Source organism: Mesoplodon mirus (genome assembly GCF_964341445.2).
Source record: "Mesoplodon mirus genome assembly, chromosome: 17".
In the NCBI taxonomy this organism is placed as follows: Eukaryota; Metazoa; Chordata; class Mammalia; order Artiodactyla; family Ziphiidae; genus Mesoplodon; species Mesoplodon mirus.
In genome coordinates this window covers 48,180,670-48,202,716 of record NC_138993.1, presented here as the reverse complement: position 1 = coordinate 48,202,716, position 22,047 = coordinate 48,180,670, and the positions used below count along the sequence as shown (strand labels likewise).

Sequence of the window (22,047 nt, the reverse complement as noted above, 5' to 3'; positions counted from 1 at the left end):
TATGAATTGCCTCTTCTTATACTTTAAGAGTGCCACCGCTTTTCACTTTGTATTTGTTCACCTCATCTTTTTCTTTTCAACATGTATTTTTAAAACACTGCAAATTAATTACAGATTTTTAAATTCCTAATATTTTTGGTTGGTTACATTGATCGGCAGATATAAAGAGCTATCTTTATTCTTCATGTTGTAACTCCAAGTCACACTGGTGGTAGGTTCCTTCTGTCAAGTCAAGTTCCTGAATCATGTATTTATAAGTTTCAATCATTTCCTGATCAGAATTTCTTACTGTTCCTTTGACTTGCTCCTAGGTTTAGGGATTCTCCTTAGTTTGGAGTTTGTATAGTTTTGCCTATTGACTATAAATGCCTAATCACATTTTATCTAGTTAGAATTCCAACTTTAAACGTAAATTATGATATGAAAATGCCCCCAAAATGCCATTTTTTCCTGCTCTCAAGACTTATTTTTCAGAACTATTAATCTTCAGTCTTCAGTCTTCTCTCAGACCCTAAAGCCAGTTCTCTATCCACACTTGTAATCGCCTAAACAAGTTTATATTCATGGAACTGACTGTGAAAAAAAAAAAAACCAAAAAACCTCACCACCTGTTATAAATCCTAAAATTAGTTGTCAGGGATGGAGCACTACTATTTTCTTATGTTACAACTGATTAATAATGATAACAGAAATTTTGTCTTTTAATTCATGGAAACAAATTTCTCTTATTTAAAATACTAATGCTCCGTGTATGAGTGTTCACGGAGGGTGATATTTGGGTGGGAAGAATTCCTTCAACATGTATTAGAGAGGTATTCGTTAGTTCGTTCAATAATGAATTCAGTAGATATTTATTAAGTGCCAACTATGTTCCAGGCACTCTTCTAGGTAATGTGAATACATTAGTGAACAAAATAGACACAGATATCTGTCCTTCCTGAGATTACAACCTAGTGGGGAGGAGAGGAAAAAACAGAAAATAAATGAATTAATGTTTACCATTGATGTTGATATATGGAGAGAAATAAAGCAGGGAAGCGAGGTGGGACAGGGTGGGGAAGAAGTGCTGTTTTTCAAAAGGTGGTCTAGGAAGGCCTCCGTGACTGGGTGAGCAGACGCCAGAGGTGAGAATGCTTACCAGGCACGGATCTCAGGGCGGAGCATACCAGGCAGAGGGGGTAGCAAGTTCATGGTCCTGGGGCAGGGAGGCCTGGTGTGTTCAGGAACAACCAGGAGGCCAGAGTGGGTGGAAAAGTGTGAAGGAGAAAAGTGGGAGATGGGTTTTGGAGAGGCACCAGGGAGCCCTGACGTAACCACTTTGGAAGCCTGTGTGAAGACTTTGCTTATACAGAGTGAAAGGGGACACCACTGTGAGGGCATTGAGCCGAGGAGTGATAAGATCTGACTTATGTTTTAAGAAGTTCCCTCTGGATAGTGTCCTGAGAACTGTCCGTAAGGAGGGGAGGATGGAAGCAGAAAGTCCATTTAAGAGGCTTATGCAATGGGCTTCCCTGGTGGCGCAGTGGTTGACAGTCCGCCTGCCGATGCGGGGGACACGGGTTCGTGCCCCGGTCCACAAAAATCCCACATGCCGCGGAGCAGCTGGGCCCGTGAGCCATGGCCGCTGAGCCTGCGCATCTGGAGCCTGTGCTCCGCAGTGAGAGAGGCCACAGCAGTGAGAAGCCAGCGTATCGCAAAAAGAAACAAAAAAAGGAAAAAAAGAGGCTTCCGCAATTACCTGGGTGAAAGGTGAAGGGTAGTAACAGAGGTGGTGGGATAGAACTTGAAAGAAGAATCAATAGGACTTGCTGGCTGATCATACATGAACCCTAAGAGAATGAGTCAAGAATGTTATTAAGTTTTTTACCCTAACAACTGGGGAATAGAAGTAATTGCTATCTACTGGGATGAAGAAGATGACTCGGAATGGTTAGGGTGGGGACAGGTAAGATCTGGAGTTCAGTTTTAGATAAGTTAATTTTAGGTATCCATCATACACATGAGTTTTTAGGTATCCATCATACACATGAGTGTAGCTATAGAATAGAGAGTAGACTATATAAATCTGGAGTGAAGTGCACCCTGAGATATACATTCGAGAATGATCAGCATAGAGATGCCATTTAAAGCCATCAGGACTGGATGAGATCACCAAGGGAGTGGGCAGAGACAGTTGAGAGACCAAACAGTGAAATGTGGGCACTCCAACACGAGGAAACTCAGGAAAACAAAAAAAGAATGAGATCATGTGGTGTTCTGGGAAGCAAGGGAGGAAAATGCTTCAAGGAGGAGAGGGTGTTTTACTATCTCTTCCACTTTTGGTTAGTGCTTGTGTTAAACTTCATCTTCTTGACCTCTCTGTGCCACGTGCTGCTGATAGGGCAAGATGATGCAGGCTGAGGATTTACTACCAGATTGAAACACCAGGTTTAATTTTTGTTGACCTTAAATGCAGCTTTGGTAGGGCGGTGGGGATCAAAGCCTTAACGGAATCGTTTTCAAGAGAGGGTGGGAGAAGAGAGATTGAGTACCGAAAACAATCTCGGCGGGCTTTTGTTCTAACAAAGAATAGAGAAAGGGGGTAGGAGCTGGAGGGGACTGCGGTGGTCAGGAGAATGGTTTTAACATTCATTTCGAAGACTTGGTAAATTACAGGTCGTTGTATGCTAAAGAAATTGATTCATCGGAGAAGGAAAAACTGGTGATGCAGAAGTGAGGAAACAATTACGGAGCAATATACATGAGTAGGTGAGAAGAGAAGGAATTTCATGCTAAAGGGGGAGGAACTGGCTTTAGATATGAGCACCATGGTTTATCCATGGTACCGGGAGGGGAGGTGGAGCTGCAGGAAGATGGGTAGCTGGAGTGTGTAAGCCTACATGTGGAAAATTCATTCCTGAGGGCTTCTGTTTTCTCAGGGAAGTAAGAAGCAAGACTAGCAGTGGAGAGTGAGGATGGAAGAAGAGTATTGAAAGAGGTGAGACAGGAAGTGTAAACCGTCAACGGGCCAGGAAAGGTCCTAGGATTGGTGGGCAGGACTTACACCCCAGAGGAGCATTTTGGAACTCAGGTTGCTTGGGGAAATATTCCCAGAGTATTAAAAACATGTTTGAAAACCAGGTGATTAAATATTTTGGAGAGCTACTATATGCTCTGTCAGCCCTGTCTTCCAAAGTCACAATGTCAGTTACGAGGTGAATATCAACTACAGCATCCTCTTCAAAGAAAGATGTTTAACACTGTATCATCAAAATTTTCCCAAATGTTTGAGAGCACAGAACTCTTTGTGTCCCATTACCTATGAGCATCCTTCAGAACAGTGTTCCATGGACTCCAGTTTGGAAGAATCACTGCCGTAACTACAGCATCGCCAAAGGTGTTCATTAATTCCCCGAGAGAGGCTCTTGCACTCACTGCTATGCCACCTATAAGGGGCAACATCTGAACCAGATGCAAAACTTGAGACTCCAGGTAAACAATTAGGGAAGAGCTCATTAACTTTTTCTGCAGTTCCTCACTCATGAACCCTAATGGGGTATAGAAAGCCTTCAAGGACAATTCAGTCTAACAGAAAGAACAATGTACTGGGATCCAGGAACTCAAAGCTGAAGTGCAGAGATGGGCGATTTCGGCAAGTATCCAGCACTCAAGTATCTAAATGTTGACTAGCAAGTTTCCTCCACCAGTTGTGAGTACAGAAGACACAGTGATTAAGAAGACTCATCTGCCATCCGTCAAACCAGGGACAAATCTTATTTCCATCTCCTACTAGCTGTGTCACCTTGGAAACAAGTTAATATACATGGATCTCAGTTTTCTTTTTTGCAAAACAGAGAAGACGGTATCACCTACCTCACTGGCTGTTAGGAGCATTAAATGAGAAAAAAACACCTCACTTAGCACATTGAACTTTTACCTGTCTATTGTAACAAGCAGTAACTGATAGGAAGCACCTGTCTAAATTAAAAGTCTTGTGAAATTGTAAAGCAGCGTTAGTTCTATATTAACAGTGTGGCAAAGGAAATTAAATTAAGAATGTTTTTAAAAGAAAACATGTAAGTGGCTGATTTGGTTCTGAAAAGTATGAAGTCAACGCACCGCTCCTTCCTAATCTGTTTTCTCTTCAGTATTTTGACAAAAGTCTACATCAGAGGTTTATTGAACTTGTACTGCATTATTGCAGAAAGGAATGGCTTTTCTGTTGGGGATAATAATAGTAATAAAATAATATTATTTTAGATTTGTGGTCTAGCATTTCCTTTACAAGCAGGTATTGTTCCTAATGGGAAAATAAAGATTACGAAGGGTTAACTGACTTAGTGAAGGTCAACAAAAAGTCACAATCGGTCCACTCATAGAGCGGCAGGAAAGTCTGTATTTCTGACATATTTATAACTCTATGGTTAAGATGTTTGTTTAATGTTCTCTTTTATTCAAAGGTCTCTGACCATTTAAACCTTTCCCCCCTTTAACTTAGATGTGCTTTGTTAGTTATTAGCGTCCTTTAAGTACCTGCTTCATGCTCACTTTAAGATCTGGACCTACCAATTTTCAAAGACTTCTACTTTGACAAAATTCCAAGCTAATTACAGCAATTTTTAAAAACATGTTCTAGTGAAAAATAAAACCTTCCTTTAGATTTGAAATTTCAAAGAATTAAGTTTGCTTGCTTCTTGTAAGAAGATAATTCTTAGACTTTGTGATACTAAGACTAAAAAATATACTATATTTTGCATATAGGTTTAAAATGTATTTGAGTATGTTTGCTTTAACCATGGAACGTGATCCAAGACCAGGCTCGGAAGTAGGAGCTAAAAACCTGAAATCTAGGTTTTATTGTCAAATCCATGGAGGATTGCATATCTCCTTTCTAACTGATACTTCTAGATAAAATGGCAAAATATTTCATTGCTGCTTGATTACATGTTACTAAATAAAAGTGGTATTTATAAGTATCGTTGGGGTGAAATTATATAAATATTTTTATTAGCACATGATTGTAAGAGATACAGATCCCAAATGTAGATGTGCATGAATGACACAAGTCAATACACACACACACAAAAGAGATAGAATTACGAATGGTGTGTGTCTAGATTTTCGCAGCCGACCCAGCCATATGTTTCTTGTCTAGGTGGCTGCCCAGGGAACTCAAGCATGTGGATAACAGTTCTAGTGGGCAAGAAGCCATATAAACAATGAACATAACTCAAAATGAAACAAAGAAGCATGCTAATAGCAAATTGTAACGTTGTAGAATATTACTCAACCAAACTTTTTTGATGAGTGATAAACGGATAAATGGTATAGAATCATCCCAGTGAAAAAAATAATTGTTTGATGGAAGAACCACATAGCATTTTGCACTGTAAGATGTGACAGTCCCATTCTCTCTCTGATTTTTGTCTACACTTGCCTTCATTGTAACCTCCTCAGAGCCAGCCAGGACAAACACAATGCCTGATACCCAGTGGTTAAATTCTATGAAACATTTTGTTTATTTTGTCACTGTAATAGGAAAGATCTGCTTCCAGCTTCAAAGAAATAAATAATGGAATTTAAATTCTTTTTCCTTTTATGTAACAAATAGAATGTATACTTTCTGTTAGTTTGTGGGTGGGGTGGGTAGTGTAATAAAGTTATGGAATTTCTTTCACATGGGAACGTTTTGATACATTAAGAGTAAGCCTTATGTTTTACCTGATGCTTTTTCTGAGAAAATAGTCACCCTGCTTAATTCAATGAGAAAAATACTTAATAATTGATGAGGATTTGGGGAGTTGAAAGTTGTAAACAAGACAGTATTTCAATACAACAGCTCTAAAATAACTAAACAGACTTCCTCTGTTGAATTTATTTACCCTTTCTATAGCACCTATCATCTTAATGCTTAGGCATAAAAGTACCAGGCATAATGTGAGAATGAAAATATTATGATTCTGTCTAATTTTTCTCTCTCAGTGAGTTAAAATACAGTGTTCAACCATACATTTATTCCCTTGTTACACTGCTTAGTTCCTGAGACTAAGGAATTCCTTTTATACTACAAATATGCAGTGATTGATGTGAAAGAGAGATGAAGGCATGACATTGTCTATTAATTCAAAAATCAGTCAGTAGTTTAACTACAAATAGTGTACAAATATGCAGGTATAGTAGCAGTAGCTAATGGCCATGTATTCAATTTTTTCTGTCCTGGTTTCATTCTCATTTTCGAAGAAACTCTCTCTCATGATCTTGTGATAACCAGTTAAGTTCCTGAGACCAATATTTATCTGCTGGGTCTGTTGAGAGGTTATCGAGCTCTTTCATGTCAACAAGATATATGGAAAGGATTTATATCATAACAATTAATCACAAATTATACAACAAACTTATAATAGTTTTAAAGACAAAGTGATACTAAAGCATCAGATGCCTCAGAGTTCTCATCTATGCAATGGGAATTGTGTTAATACCCAAATGTTTGCTGAGTGCCTACTACATTCCAGGCACTTTTCTAACCCAATGGGCTGCCACTGTGAACACGTGAGAAAAATCCTCTGCTCTTGTGGAATTCCTACTCCAGTGGTGGGGCAGATAGACAGTAAGCAACAAAAATAAAGCAAAATATGTAGTGTGTTAGATGGTGATAAGTGCTGTATAGAGAAAGATAAAAGGAGAGGAGGATCAGAGTGCTCGTGGGGCTTGCAACTTAGTTGCAATAGTTGGTGATGCTTGCCCTGGGGAGGTAAAAACAGTAGTAGAGGTTCATAGAATTCTTGGTAAGATTGAATGAATTATATGCAAAATGCGTTGAGCAGTGTATGGCACATAGCAGAGGGTGAATAAACGTCAGGTTGAAAAAGAGGGTGTGATGCTTAGGGTTATTTTGAGGAAGGTTTTTGTTTGTTCTGCAGACTTTCCTTTATGGGCCATGGCCATTTTTATCTGGAGTTAAGAATGGAATTGTATTTGACTTTTGCATAAAACGTTCATAAAGCTAATTTGTAAACTGGATAAAAATAAAGAACTGGAAGATCTAGGTCTTCATGGATCAGTTATCCACAGTTTGTCCCTGTCTTAAAAAGAGAGAAAGAAGGAGGAAGGAGTGGGGGCATGGAGAGGGAGAAAGGGAAGGGGAGAGGGAGGAGAAGGAAAGAAGGAAGGGAGAAAGGAGAGGAGGAAAGAAAAGTTCTTTAAGAGTCCATCTTAAGAATAAAAATTTTTAAGGCATACAGTTTAAATTACTTTAACTTTATATGTGACTAACTTGAAAAACGGCTCAGTTAAAACAAATCTAGGGCTTCCCTGGTGGCGCAGTGGTTGAGTCCGCTTGCCGATGCAGGGAACACGGGTTCGTGCCCCGGTCCGGGAAGATCCCACGTGCCGTGGAACGGTTGGCCCTGTGAGCCATGGCCGCTGAGCCGGCGCGTCCGGAGCCTGTGCTCCGCAACGGGAGAGGCCACAACAGTGAGAGGCCCCCGTACAGCAAAACAAAACAAAACAAAACAAAAAACAGACCTAAATCCAAATCTAGGAAAGTACCAATCTTTAGTAATTGGGTTCGAACCTTTTATGGAACTATATAAAATCTATAGAAATCTCATATATTCCTTAAGATTATTTTTCTTGACAAACAACTTTATTATTCTAGAAGGTGACTATATTTAGGTGTATTTTAATAGTAAACAAGCAATGAGTTATTTGTATTAAAGAAGTTAACAGTTCTAGCTAATAGGAAAGAAAAATAAATACTCATAGGGCACCCACAATGTGCTAGGCAATTTGGAAGTTACTTTTATTTTTCCATGAAAAAGTTTTGAGGACTTACATGTAGGGTGCTGAGTGAGGCATTGGTGAGATAACTAAGAAGTGGTCCCACACAATTCTTGCCAAGTTTCAGGGAGCTTACAGTCTTGAAGGAGAAGGTATATAAGACCTCATTCGTTCTCCACATCTTTGTAAAGAAGATGCCATCCCAGTGTACAGGGAGGAAAACTGAAATCAAGAAAAATTAAGCAAGCTGTCAATGGTCACTCAATCAAGTGATGAAAACCCATAATCAGTTCAGGACTTTTTGGTTAACAGGTACAAGCTCTTTCGCTGCTGATTCACTAGTATTTGAGTATGAAATACGAATGCAGTTTATATTTACCTTTCCGATTGTGACTTGCTTATCCAACTTTTAAAAATTAATGTTCATTTCTCAAAGACATGTAAATCGATAGACTAGAAAGATGAGCCACAACCAGACTGTGTGACTGGGTGAAGCTAAACTGGGATTCACGTTTGCCTTAGGTAAATCACACATGGATTAATCTTAAATTGGCTACATTATGGTTTGTGTACTTTAATGATTTTTTAAAAATCACACTGTGGGGAAAAGTATATGTTAAGAAATATCACAGTCTTTTTTTTTTTTTTTTTTTGTCCTTTATGAAACGGTGTCCTTACAATGACTGTGTCAATAACTTGTCAGCCTACGATATGTTTTTCCTTTTTTTAGCTGTCATCCAGCAAGTATTCAATAGAGAGTCTCAGTAATATAATGGTTGGCAATTTAAAACATTATGCGAAATTATATAGCAAAAAGGTAGAGACTGTCAGTTGGCTGTCCCAAATTCCATCTAAGATGTTCTCTGTGTCCACTTTCCTGTGATGGATCTCTGGGAAGCCATGTGACCCAATCTTGGCCAATGAGATATAAGCAGATGATATGGGTGAGGGTTTGGGAAAAATTTCTAAAAGGAATAGATATGACCTTTATCTTTAGCCTTTCTCCCTCTTCCTACTGTGGAGGGAAAAAAGAGTTACACTTTCAGAAGGCAAGCAGGAAAAGAAAATGGACTTGGAGGCCCTTGGACCCAGAGAGCAGCTTCACAGCCTTGAGCTCTGGCTGTGTACCTTTGGACTTCTTGCTTCATTGCAAGGGCATTGGGTGGGGTGGGGGGGCAGGGGGAAGGGTATGTATCCTAAGCAGACATTAGTTGGGTTTTCTGTTGTTTGCAGATGAAAGCAAAGCACTACTGATCAGTACAGTGATGTTTCTCCCTCGGTTTCCTCTTCCTTCCCTTTCTCTCCCCCTATTTTTTTTGGGGGGGGGTGGTTCGCGGGCTTCTCACTGTTGCGGCCTCTCCCGTTGCGGAGCACAGGCTCCCGACGCGCAGGCTCAGCGGCCATGGCTCACGGGCCCAGCCGCTCCGCAGCATGTGGGATCTTCCCGGACCGGGGCACGAGCCCGTGTCCCCTGCATCGGCCGGCGGACTCTCAACCACTGCGTCACCAGGGAAGCCCATCTCGCCCCCTATTTTCATTTCATGTTATTTTATTCCCAAGTTTCTGGCTAAGTTTTAATTCTTTCTTTCTCTCTCTTCTTCTCTATCAGCTATCTAATTTGTTATTTTAGCTTCCAATGTGGTAGAACTAAATATCTATTTAGATGCCTTGAAAGTTTATCAAAAGTAAAAACAAGTATGAATTTCATAAAGACACTTTTTTTCTCTTATTACCAGGACTTGAAAATTGAGACAAAGTTTCCTATTTTCTTTCCTTTGTACCCCTTCCCCTAAATACTTAAGTTGTTGAAGTTCAGAGTCTGAATTTGTAATGTCAGCTGTTCCAATGTTGATTTCCTATTGTAGACGGAAAGGCATCCTCTTAGTCGGGCTGTGGCAACAGCAGTTTGACTCAGTCCCAGCGTCCTACCCACCAATTTCACATTTATATTCCTAGAGTAGGGTTCAATCTCTACTAATCAAACAATTAAAATTCAAGCTATTCTTGTTTACCAACCTAAGGTTTTTTTAAAACTTCAAAACACCACCCAATCTTAGCAAGACCACAGAAAAATAGCACTCTCATATATATGGTGTCATGGTAAACTGGTAAAATACTTTTGAAAAATAATTCAACAATATGTTTCTAGAATAATAAAAACAAATTCATAATCTTCGTTTCAGTAACACTATTGAAACTAGGGGAAACTATCTAAAAGTTATTTTTAAAAGAAAGAAGCCAAGGCGTTTACTCTAAAGTAAGTACAATTGCAAGTATTTGGAAAACTTCGAATGTGGGAGGGACAGTACCCTAAATAGATAATAGCAAATCACTATTAGGAAAAATAATGATATGAAGACTTTATGTCAAGATCAAAAATATTAATAATAAAAAACTGCAATGAAATTTTTCCCCCAAGTTGAAAAATAGTAACCCCTGAAGGGACAGGAGAGGGATGCAACTGGGATGACCACAGTGGGTGGCTTAGAAAGTACTGGAAACTGTATGTTTCTTAAGTGCGGGAGGAGCCACATATACCTGATATATACTATTTTACATACATGACACACTTCATGTTATTAAGAAATAAAAATACCCTTTCTATCTTTGAAGTGCAACCTTTTCCACAATGTTTCCAAAGAGATATAACTTTATCCAGAGTATTTTAATTGTACCTCGTGTTATTGTTGTTCATTAGTTTTATCTGAGCTCATCTTCATAAGCTTATAATACTGAGGCTAGTCCCTTGCATTCAGCATGAAATTAAAGTGGTATTCTGTAAACGATCTATACTTTAGCTGAGCTAAATTGTTTCCATGAGGGTACAATTTTCATTTGTAAAATTTTAAAAGGCAAGGATAACTATAGTTCAAATCTGATATGCCTCAATTTGTTATATTTAAAATTGTAGATTATCTCTATCACAAAATTATAGATCCAATGTTTGTAACCTAAAAAGTTGCAAAGTGCCATTTTAAAAAACAAAGTTGCTGTGAATTTCCTCTCTGATATTGAAGAATTGAATTTTTATTCAATACAGTATAATTCTAATTCTAATAAGACAAAAGAGTAGTATAATTGATTGGATAACTTTTAAATGACTACATATGATAGGGACAATGAAATTAGGTAAAAATGCTTCAAATCTACTATATTCCTTTATGTAAAAACTTCTTAGAAGAAAGTTGATTGAAGAATGTTGCCAGGATTAATGTTCAGAAGGTATTCGTCAACATATGCCAGAATTTTATTTTCAATATATGTACACAAATGGAAACTCAGTTTTTCTTCTATATTGTATTTTAATGATGTCATTCTAATTTTAATAATTGTTCAATAGATTCAACTAGTACTCATTAATTCCCTACTATGTGCAAAATAGTGTGACAGGTGAAAGGAAGGCTAAATAAATGGCTCAGGTGCTGCTCTTGTTCACAAAGGGTTATCTGTGATAGGACAGCCAACAATATTTAATGAAAGCAGAAAGGTGTAAGTACCTTAAGAATAAGTGAGGGAATTAACATTTGCTGGATGCCTGCTCAGGCTAAATATATCTCACATTGGTCCAAATAAGCGTACAATAAATGTTAATCCTTCAGTATGAGGGAAATATTATTTAAATAGGTAGAAAAATTGAGAATCAGAAAAAGGATGAAAAAACCATCTGGTCAGTGGCTGAGGCACTCTTTCCATTATACCAGAAGAAGCTCAAAGAAGGGAAAGATGAGTTTTTGGTGCGGGAATAAGAGATGCATACATGTGTATGGGGTGTCATGGCATCATTTGGCGATGATTCCACAGGAGGAAAAGGAGGGGGACTGTTAAGTAAAGGTATCCAGGATGGATGAGGCATTGTAAGATGTCCACATGTGCTGGGAGGGGAAGTATGAGATATGAAAAGCTAAGTGGGGCCCTTAAGTGTCATCATATTGTATTGAAACAAATTTGTGCCACTTTGGGTTTCTAAATATAAGTATGCTATAATCAAGGTTTTGCTGTAGGAGAGGTGGACTGCATTTGAGAGGAGGGGCTAGAAGTTCAGAGCTGGGGTACCAGGAGGGCATGTGGTAGTGGGGGCAGGGGGAGACTTGAATGAAAGTGACTATGCAGGAGCTTGGAAAAGAAGAGACACATCTGAGGATGTGAGGAAGATACTGAAGCTAGAAGGACCCAAAACTGTATTGACCGCAACAAAACAAAGTTATGAAATGTCGTTTTCCCCTAATTTCTAGATAGCCCCTCACGCAAATCAAAATGTGTTGTTTACCATGTAATCACATAATGTCACCAGCTGTTTGCATTTGTAGTAAGGCTTTTAGATGCCTTTCTCATACAGGAAAATTTCCCTTTGCTGCACATTATTGCCAAAATATGACACAAGGGAAAAAAAAAAATACCAGGCATTGAAAACCTAATAGCACATATTCACTTCAGGCCCTAGGAAAAATCAAGTTTATATTTTTTAATTTATTTAAAGCACCGGGAATCACCTTTCATTTTCACTTCTAGTCAGTTCTAGTCTTTCAACACAGCTTTTACTTCTGAAAATAGACTTCATCCGCCACCCCCCCCCGCCAAATTATACTAGTGTTAAATCATCCATGCAATCTTTGGCATCATGCAGCCAAAGGCTTAAGAACTTTACATGTACATAGATATTGAAGAGAGTCTTTACCTTAGAGAAATCAGGCTATGGGACAGGTAATACTCTTAATACTGTAAAAGAGTTCCTGTCACTGACACTAATTTTTCAGAGTATCACAACTGGTGAAGTATAAGAAGATCTGGCAAAAAATTTCTGGGTAGGTAACGTTTACATTAACAACTTAGCATCTCTAGTTGTAAAGTTAGCTGTATATTTACATTGAATTAGGTATATTATTTGCTTCGAGGGTGCATGTGTATGGTGTTTTTTTGTTTTTTTGGCCAATGTTAGGGAAAAGAAATCCAACGTGTGTACTGTTTATGTATATAAGAATGTCAGAATACAAACCTTCATCCTCTTTAATTCATTCTTCTGGTATTTGCAATAATAAAGACTAAATAAATGAAGTATATAAACTTAGGAAAACAGGTCATTATCTTTGACCCAAATCATCTTGCTTTGAAACAGAACTATAGCATCATATAGAATTGGATTTGACAGATACTTTCAACACTGAAATTTTATGATTCTGTAATTTCAACACATTCTTTTATGCAGATAGAATTATGCATTCTTGGTAAAATAACTTTGCCATCTTTAGATTTTCTGCTTTTTCACATCCCCGCATACACATGGAAGTAGAAGAGAAAGGACTAAACATAAAAGATGTGCACATACTTTTGCCAGGGTATGTGGACTTTTTTCCTACCTCCTGCCAGCTGTTCACACCTTACTTTGTTTAAATCCAAGTTCTATGCAGAGATAGAATTATATGAACTGAATTGGAAATGTATACCTGTACACAGACACACACTCACATATAATTGTCTCCAGTATCCTAAGTGCCAATAATACCTTGCTTCTTTATTTTCTTACTGTTTTTGCCCTTCCATATCCATCCCAACTCACACAATGAAGTGATTCTCTCTCTTAAACCTCTTCCTGTTTCTATCTGGGGAGTTGCCTTAATTTAACATTTCTATTCTTTCTTATGTCAACAATTTAACAAAATCTGCTAGTATTTTTTTTCTCTAATACTTGATATACTTCTCTCTTTTAACCACACTATACAGTTTCTAGATATTAACCTTGACCTATCTCTGTTTTCGTTATCCCTCTGGAATGGATTCTTGTACTTTGTTTTCTTTTTTTAAAAAATAAATTTATTTATTTTAGGCTGCGTTGCGTCTTCATTGCTGCATGCAGGCTTTCTCTAGTTGCAGAGAGCGGGGCTACTCTGTGTCGGTGCGTGGGCTTCTCATCGTGGTGGCTTCTCTTGTTGCAGAGCAGGGGCTCGAGGCGAGTGGGCTCAGTAGTTGTGGTGCACGGGCTTACTTGCTCTGCGGCACGTGGGATCTTCCCGGACCAGGGCTCGAACCCGTGTCCCCTGCATTGGCAGGCGGATACTTAACCTCTGAGCCACGAGGGAAGGGAAGGGAAGCCCTTTTGTTTTCTATCTTTCATCATTCTATTAACATGCCCATGGCTGGAGCCATAGGAAGGAAGTGCAGTCTGGAATACGTTTCCACGTGCAGAAGCACTTGCTCTAGAATATATTTATGGTAAGTCCGCCACTCAGCTCTGAGAAAGAGCTGTTAGTACAAGAACTGCCACGATGACATAATGTCTTATAGCATCCTTCCACTCTTGCAGTTAAACTCACTTCTTTCACTCCCTGCCCCACCTAGAGGAAAACTTTACAGTGTTTCCAGTAGAGGCAAGTTTTTCATTTAAAGGCTGTGCATCTGTTGATGTTCTACGGTTTTTCAAACTTGTCTTTTCATGTTGTTTTTATCCAGATGTAGAGGAATGTAAAGGGCTGTTTACCCGGCGCCCAGGATCAGGCCAGGGGGTGGGGTCCGGGGCTGCTTTCCCCGGAAGAGACCCCACCCCAAGGAGGGCCCCTCAGCCCCCAGTTTCCATCTTCCTTTGGGCTTCCTGATTCCCTTGCCGCACCCACGTCTTCGGATGTGGGCTTCCATCGCCTTCCCGCTAGCGCTGCTTTCCTAGTCTAAGGATACTTCGCTTAAGGAGTGGGGCACAATTTTCGGCCACCTTCACTTATTTGTTCTTCGACACCCTAACACCAGGACAGACCCCTCCTCTTAATTCTGATTTCTCAGACGCAGGCCCACTGATTCATCCCGTCAGGACCAGAAGTGGGCTGTGGAATCCTGCTCCGGTCTGGACCACCTTGCCCATCTTCCTCACCTACAGAATGTGGCAGGAGGTAGAGAGAACAGCAGGTAGTGCACTGCCTTTGTTTTCATTAATAACGCATTAATAACGGGCCTCTAGAAGTGTTTGGAAAATGCCACAGAAAATGTAGAACATGGCTTTTCCTGGCTAGAACTCGTCCCTTCACTCTCATTTCCTGTTTCTCGGCCTCTGCCTCTTTTTTCTTCCCACCCTACTTCGTGCCACACTTGCGAATCTTTCTTCCCTTAATGTAAACTTCCCCTTCGCTGCCTTCCCACGGCCGGGGCGGTTTCCCACGCGGGGCGGGCTCAGGGGCGCCGCGCCGGGGTGTCCGGCGGCCTGGGCGCCCCAGCGCGCTCACGCAGCTTTGCAAGAAAGTGGCGCACGCAATCGCCACCTCGGCCCGCCGCGCCCGGCCCGCCCGCTCCCAGCCCCGCGCGCCGGCTTCCGCCCCCGCCGACCCTCCAGCGCCGCGCTGACCCCGCGCCCTAGGGGCCACCGCGGGAACGCCGGGCCGCACGGGCTGCTTCCTCCCCCTCCCGCCCCAGAGTCGCGCCGGTCCGCTCTCCCGGGCGCGGAGGCGGGGAGGGAGGGGCCCCTGGGAAGGGCGTGAAGGACGCGGCTCCTGGCCGCCCGCATCTCGGGGCGCAGGGCGCAGGGCGGGGCGGGGCCGGGTGGGGTGGGAGGTGCTGGACTCCCCTCTCCCGCCGCTCCTCGCTCTGGGTCTGCAGCTCCTGCTTCCTGCTCCTCCCGCCCGCAAGTCCGCCCGCCTGCCTAAATTCCGAGCGAGGGCGGACGCCCCTTCTCCCCGGGCTCCCGAGCCGGCCGCGCGGCTCCGCCTCGCCCCCATTCATCCCGCCAAGGTGAACCGCTGGGAGGGAGGACGCCCCCGCCTAGCCCGCAACTTGCGTCGCTCCAGAACCCAAACAATGCTTCCCCCGCCTTCCGCGTGCGGCCCTCCGCCCAGCCCAGCCTCGCGCGCAGCCCCGCGCGCAGGGAACCGCCTGCCCGGGCCGGGACCCCATTGTTGCCCGGCGCGGGCGATGCCCGGCGTCCGGGGGCGGTCCCCGCGAGCGGTCCCGCAGCCTCCGCCGGCCGCCTGAGCCGGCTCCGCCCACACCTTTCCAAGTTAGCTGGTGGGTGAGCCGCGGGGACGGCTCGGGCCCCCGGCCCCCTCCCTGCACGCTTCCACCCGGGCGGGAGGGGAGGGGAGGGGAGAGGAGCGGCGGGGGCTGTGGGCCGAGCGGGCTCCGCGCTTTATTTGTCTCCGAATTCCCTTCCTAAGGCTGCCTAGCGCGCTGACACAAAAGAGGGGACTTTCTCGCGGCTCCGCGCGAGTCCTCCCCAGACGAGTTGAAATCGGGGGTTCCTCCCGCCGCGAGGCCCCGCGGGCACCCCTCGCCCCGCGGCTCCCAAAGCGGCGTTGGCCATGTGTAGGTTATTTTGGGTGCCGCAGCAAGGTGGTGCAGGTGATCGGGAGGCTCCGCCGCGGCCGAGGCCGGGGGGCGGGGGCAGGGGTGGGGCGGGGTGGAGGTTCCGCGGACCCACCCCCCAGCCGGCGGCCCGAGCGCCGAGGCGAGGGCCGGGCAGTGGGTGTTGCCTTCTACCTCTGCGAGCGGGGAGGGGTTAGTTTCCCACAGGGGATTTCAACCATCACACTCAGAGCCCGCCTCCTAATCCTCGGGCGGAGCGGCTCGGGGGCCCCATTTTATGGCAATAAAGCGACTTAGCGCCTGCTGAGCGAGCCCCTCCCCGCCGCCGCCCCCGCCCTCGGCCCCACCCCGGGGCTCGCCCGCAGCGGCGGGGCTTTGTTTCGGGGGAGGAGGACCCGGAGCTCTTTTGTTTGGGGGTTTGGTGTTTTCACCTCCACCCCCCCGCTCCCCCCAACCCTCCCCCCCCCGCGCCTCTCCGGTTTCCTGAGCTGCGGGCTGCAAGGGAGGAGAAGCGGCGTCTTGCAACCCCCTCGGCTGGGCCCCGGGGTAATTCGATGCGGGCCTGGCGAGGCTCCCCCCGCTAGACCCGGGCTCGCGTCTCGGCAGCCTCCACCCACCGGCCCACCCTACATTTAGCGCATCATGTGATCCGGGTAAGTCATTTGCAAGTACAACAGTTCCCTGGGTTGCCCCCCATTCATTTCCTGAGAACTGCAGAGAGCAGCTGAGAGGCTCTGCCCGTGCGTGTGCGTGTGCGAGTGTGCGTGTGAGTGTGCGCGGGTGACGCCGTGTGTGTGTGTGTGTGAGAGAGAGTGTGCGCGCGCGCGCGCGCGTGTGAGAGCGAGAGAGAAAGGGAGAGAGAGAGGGGGACTCTGTGTGAGGGAAAGAAAACAATTTCTCCTGCTCTGCAGCTTCTGTTCAGGTCTGTGCCGATTCCGTTTCTTATCAAAATAAACAACCCCCTCCTCTTTTTTTTTTCTTTTGGTGCCATCCCAGATCAGACCGTATTCTCTTAACATGTTTTATTTTCCTTCTGTCATCTGCTCAAGTTAAATCATTTTGGTTGGTCTGTGTTCGTAAAGGGGGAAAGTGTTGGGAAGCGGGAGGGTGCCGAGGGAGGGCGATGCTACTGCAGAGCAAGTAGCGTCGGTTGGATTCGTGGAGAAGAAAGAAGGAGGTTTCTCTCCCCCCCCCACCCCGCCTCGCAATTTTTTTAAAAAAGAACTTATCAAGTAGCGTGAATTAAGCAAATGTTTTTCTACCCCTAGTGGAATTGTTGGTTGCAGTGCTTGCCTGACAGTTGTCAAGGATGAGAAATAAAACACCAGGGCTGAATTGGGGGGGGGGGGCTTGTGGAAGTAGTGTGCCCCTAGGAAGGGAGCGAGTTGGGTGAAGAGCTGCCGCACCGGGCCTTGTGGGCTTGGGTGTGCACTGGAGAGAGCGGAGGGGAAGGGGTTAAGGCGGAGATGACACTGCTGGCATGAATGGTGGTCCTGGTGCTACATTCATTATTGTCTCTGGTCGTAATGATGTGTAACTGTCACTTGCTACAGTGCCTGGTCCCTGGAAGTAGCCAGGGGCTGGCCCGTGGCTCTTATTTTCAGTTATGGGGGGCCTGACCGGAGTTGACAAGGGGCAACTTTGCAGGGCCACCCGGGCCGGGAAGCCCGCGGAGACGGCCTGGGAGCCACTTCTTGCCTTAAGAGGCTCGCTCCGAGGACTCGGACTTGACCTCCGCGACATTAGTTGGTGTTCGCGTTAGATGCTTCCCTACGGGGAGAATCAATCCTGCTTTTGTTGGGTAGAGAACTGCCTATTAGAACTTTGAAAACTTTTATCTTTGGGGAAAAGGGTGGGGTGCACTCAACAGTTCTGTTTCGAAGTGCATTTGAGGCAAATGCTTGGAAAAAGTACCAATTCCTTTGTTACATGCCCTGCAGCTTCCCAACCCCCCTCACCCTGCGCTTCCAGTTTTGCATACTTTAATAGTAACAGCCTTTATTCAGCTGATAAAAGCTGACTGTGTTGAGTTAAAGAGTATTAGTACAACGGAATGTGTAATCTGGATAAACAGTTTGTGTGGTTAGTATTGTCGGCTCTCTCATTTAACTGTACAGATGGTTTAAGTGTCGTGCTGTATGGATTGTTTTAAGCAATTCCACTGGCTAATAGAATCCTCAGACGAGCACTCGAATATTTTATTTTAAATCAGCTTTAATATTCTCTCAGTTTCCCTGTAACACCAGGGAGAGGAGCAGCTCTATTTACGTTTAGTGCGTGTGCATCTAGTGGCTTCGGTAGACATCTGCCAATCAACGCACGTCATTCTGCAAATCCACCTAGACGCCTTCATGCCCTTTTCTTACTGGAGGATAGAGTTGTTTAGATAAGTTAACGCTTTGAAATAAATGTGGTGGCTTTGAACGGGCAGCAGCTTGTGATGGGGAATAGGAGTGGTCACTTGGAAGGGTGGGTGTATTCCATCTTCTAAGAAATGCTTTTTGGAATTGGCATTCAGTAAAAACAGTGACCCCTCACCTTAAAAAAAAAAAAGCCTGGTTGTGCTATTTGCAGACCTCATTCAGATGTTGTTTACATTTTTCAAAACCACATAGAAATTGGTTGTGATAAAGGGGTATACTTTTAGGCTAGAAAATGTTTAACTTTAGAAGCTTAGAAATAGGTTGTTGAAGGACAAACATTCGGTTGCATAAGTTACATCTTTATGGCTGCAGCCTGGTCAATTAGAGTCCGAGTTGGGGAGAGGAGGTTTTGAACATACAAGAATTGACAGAAATTTGTAATGTAGTTAGGGAAGAGGTTTGTTATTTTTACCTTCTTATTCATAACTATTATGAAATATACTTGCGCTGGTAAAAGTTGGGATGTTTTCACATAAAATTTTAATCATTTATGCACTAAAACTACTATAGCTGTGTGAGGTAAAGAAACATCCTTGAGGGGTTTCTGTTTATTTTTGAAGTGCTTCAGTTATTATCTATTACTTAGTCATGCATATTTGAAAGAAACTTCTGTCAGCTAAACTTTATTTTGGAATGCATTGAATTACTATTTACTGAATGAAAATTGTTGCGCTAATGGGCCCTTAATATTTTTTTTCCCTCTAGAAAATTCCTTTTCCACAACTGAATGTCATTTGGGAGAAAATTGGTCCTGGTATATAGCATTTGAGACCTTGACCTTAGCGGCAACTCTTGGCTGGCGCTTGTTTACTACAGCTGCAGCCTATGTGTGTACAGAAAGGGAGGGACTGCAAACACTGGTGCTCTCTCTCTCCCCAGACCAAGGGAAAAACAAATCAGGATGCTTGACGGTCATTCCGAAGAGCACCCATCAGGCATGTAATAGCATTAGTGTTCTGGTCGTTTTTTAAAAAAACTATGTTCCTCAGGGATTACTTTCCGGCCTCCTGGGAAAGGTAAACATGCACTTCAACAGACTCAGAGTGAGTTTTAGATGTCATATCATGAAGCAGGCTGATATCAACATAATGAAATAATTTGTTCTTAAATATAGGTGTGTTTTCTATCCCCATAAAGATGACATAAGTGCTTAGGCCTCTAAGCCCACATGAGGGCATTTTGAACTCAAGCCAGTGTTGGTTAATCTAGAGTATTGAGTAACTTGACCAGTGAGGTGATGTTGTTAACTAGTTGAACATATAAACGTCTTGGATATTTTCATCATGGTACAAAATGGAAAGTGTGGCATTTCATATTTCTGCGAATTAATATGAGACTAATCACATTAAATTTGGGGCGTCAAATGGTTTGTTTTCTTTACATTGTGAGGGTAACAGTCCTCTTAGTGTCAACTTCATAAATCTAGCTGTAGATGATCTGTGTATTAACACAAAGAAGTTTGTATTCTGCAAAACTAGAAGTGGCACAAAGTTATTTTAAAAGTTATTCTTTTTTGGATAAATAAGTTTCCTCGCTTGTGCTTCCATGTTGACTAATGAACAAGAGCTAAAAATCTCCAAAGAGTTTTATTCAGAATCAACGCCATGGTTATCTTTTTCTTCTAGAAAACAACTTTCATTTTTGTAAATAACTCCTAAAATAGATGGCAGTGGCTCACCTTTGTCATTTACATTTTGAAAATAACCATGTGGTACTGGAGTGAAAATATCTGTATTTTTGCCCAGTGTTCGTTTATTTTCCATTTTAAAATTCACGTTTATTTATTTTTTCAGCCTACACGTTATGCCCGCCTTTCATTCTTAAGTATGGACAAAATGTAAGGGTGAAAATATTCAGATTAAATCCCTGGCAACACCCTATAACCACAGCCTTAAGTCATCCACCGCAACCAGGGGTCCCCAGATCAAAAGGCAAGTAACCAGATGGACCTCCCCTGTGCCCAGAAGGGCAACAGCCTTAGGCTCTGTGAGACCTGCTTGGTTTCTAGATCCCAAGCCCTTCCAGAGAACTGTCTGACTTCAGCTGGCCAGAATTCATTGTCAGGCGGTGGAGCAGCGACACCCCATCTGATGTCAGGTTTTGAGTTCTTGCGGTAGGGAACACATGCTGTGGATTAAATGGTTACTTTCTCTATATATTCTCAGTAATTACGTTACAAAAGGATTTTTCGCTTTGGCGTGTTTATTGTCATAAAAGTGGCTACTTGAGTAGTCCTGTTGCTCCAATGAAAATTTGTTTTGGTCTGGCAGTAGATTATAGGATATTCACTCAAAGAATTCTGCTCTGGGATGGGCTTTCCTCCTGCCTTTTTTTCCAACTCAAAGTCATACTTTTATTTTGTGGCTAATTTAATGGTATACATTTTTGAATTTTTACTAAAAGCATAGTAATTGGACTGGTCCAAACAGTGTTGCTTTTTAGGTACAGATGCAGTAGCAGAAAGCCCTTGCTGCTGTATTCCGGCGTGGAAGACAAGGGGGAAAAACTACAGAGCTTTGGGGTAGTTTTCCCACCCCCATCAGAGGCCATAGAAGCTGCCACTCTCACAACTTGTTGGCCTCCACAGCCAGGAATTGTGTTTCACGTGCTACATGCACCGTGCTTAACAGTATATATGGCTTTTCACAATAATTGCTGGCATGATGTGTATGTATATACCGTATATAAAAATATAGCCTCTATTTTAGGTATGTACATATATATGTGTACATACATAGTATTTATATTTCTGAATGTGAGTTTTTATATTCTCTACCTGTATAGGTACATAGCCCATACATAAACCGTGTACGTAATGACCACGAATTATGGTAAAAAGCCCCCTTCCCACTTGCATAAAAGAGGAGAAGAACAGGCAGAGTTTGTTTTTTCAAATTCTGTGTTTAGTAATACTATTTTCACTTTAGTTTAACAAGCAGACTTAAAACATGAAAATAACCCTGCCCCAAGAAAACAAACCAACAGACTTAAATGACAACCAAGGTAAATGATTGTAGAAAATGAAATAAATAACTGTAAAGAAAACCTTCATTCATTTCATAATCGGGTGTCTGCTAAAATTATGCATCCTGGAATCAGGACTGATTTAAGCAGAGATGTTGCAGTTTGAGCCTGGATCTCTTGCTTACTAACTCTGGATGACCTTTGTTAAATTTCTTAACGCCTCTGAGTCTTTAAAATGGGAAAAATCATATGCAGTTTACAGGGCTGTGGTGAGGGTAAGATGAAATAATGTAGGTAAAAATCACTTTGTAAAACTGTAAAGCACTGGTGTGTCAACTGATGTGACAGGAAAACCACTACCTCCCCGTGCCCCCCACCCCCTGCCCTAAAAGGGATGAACTTTCCAGCCTCTCAAAGTGAGCATATAAATTACGCTTATGGAGAAGGAATTTCCGAGTGTGGGTAGAAAACTCCTGGCAGTCAAAGGTCATGAATTCCATTCCTGTCTCACCAGAGATTTGCTCTATGACCTTGAGATCAAGTCACTCTTAAAAAGTTTTTATGTAGCTGGTATAAAAGTTACTGACTGTTAACATTTATATAATGCAGGTGAAGTATCTGAACT

General features: G+C 42.8%; 1 protein-coding gene across 3 annotated transcripts in view; it reads left to right on the top strand.

Annotated features, from left to right (window-relative positions):
- Positions 1-16,291: 16,291 nt before the first annotated feature.
- KLF12 (KLF transcription factor 12) overlaps positions 16,292-22,047 on the top strand; it is a 461,550-nt gene continuing 455,794 nt past the window's right edge. For 2 of the 3 annotated variants that reach the window (XM_082601894.1, XM_082601896.1), the window contains exon 1: positions 16,292-16,688. The gene's annotated coding sequence lies outside the window, so the exon portion shown is untranslated. Of the gene's footprint in view, positions 16,689-16,772; positions 16,958-22,047 lie in introns of those variants that run through there. The other variant, XM_082601895.1, reaches the window with a different exon arrangement.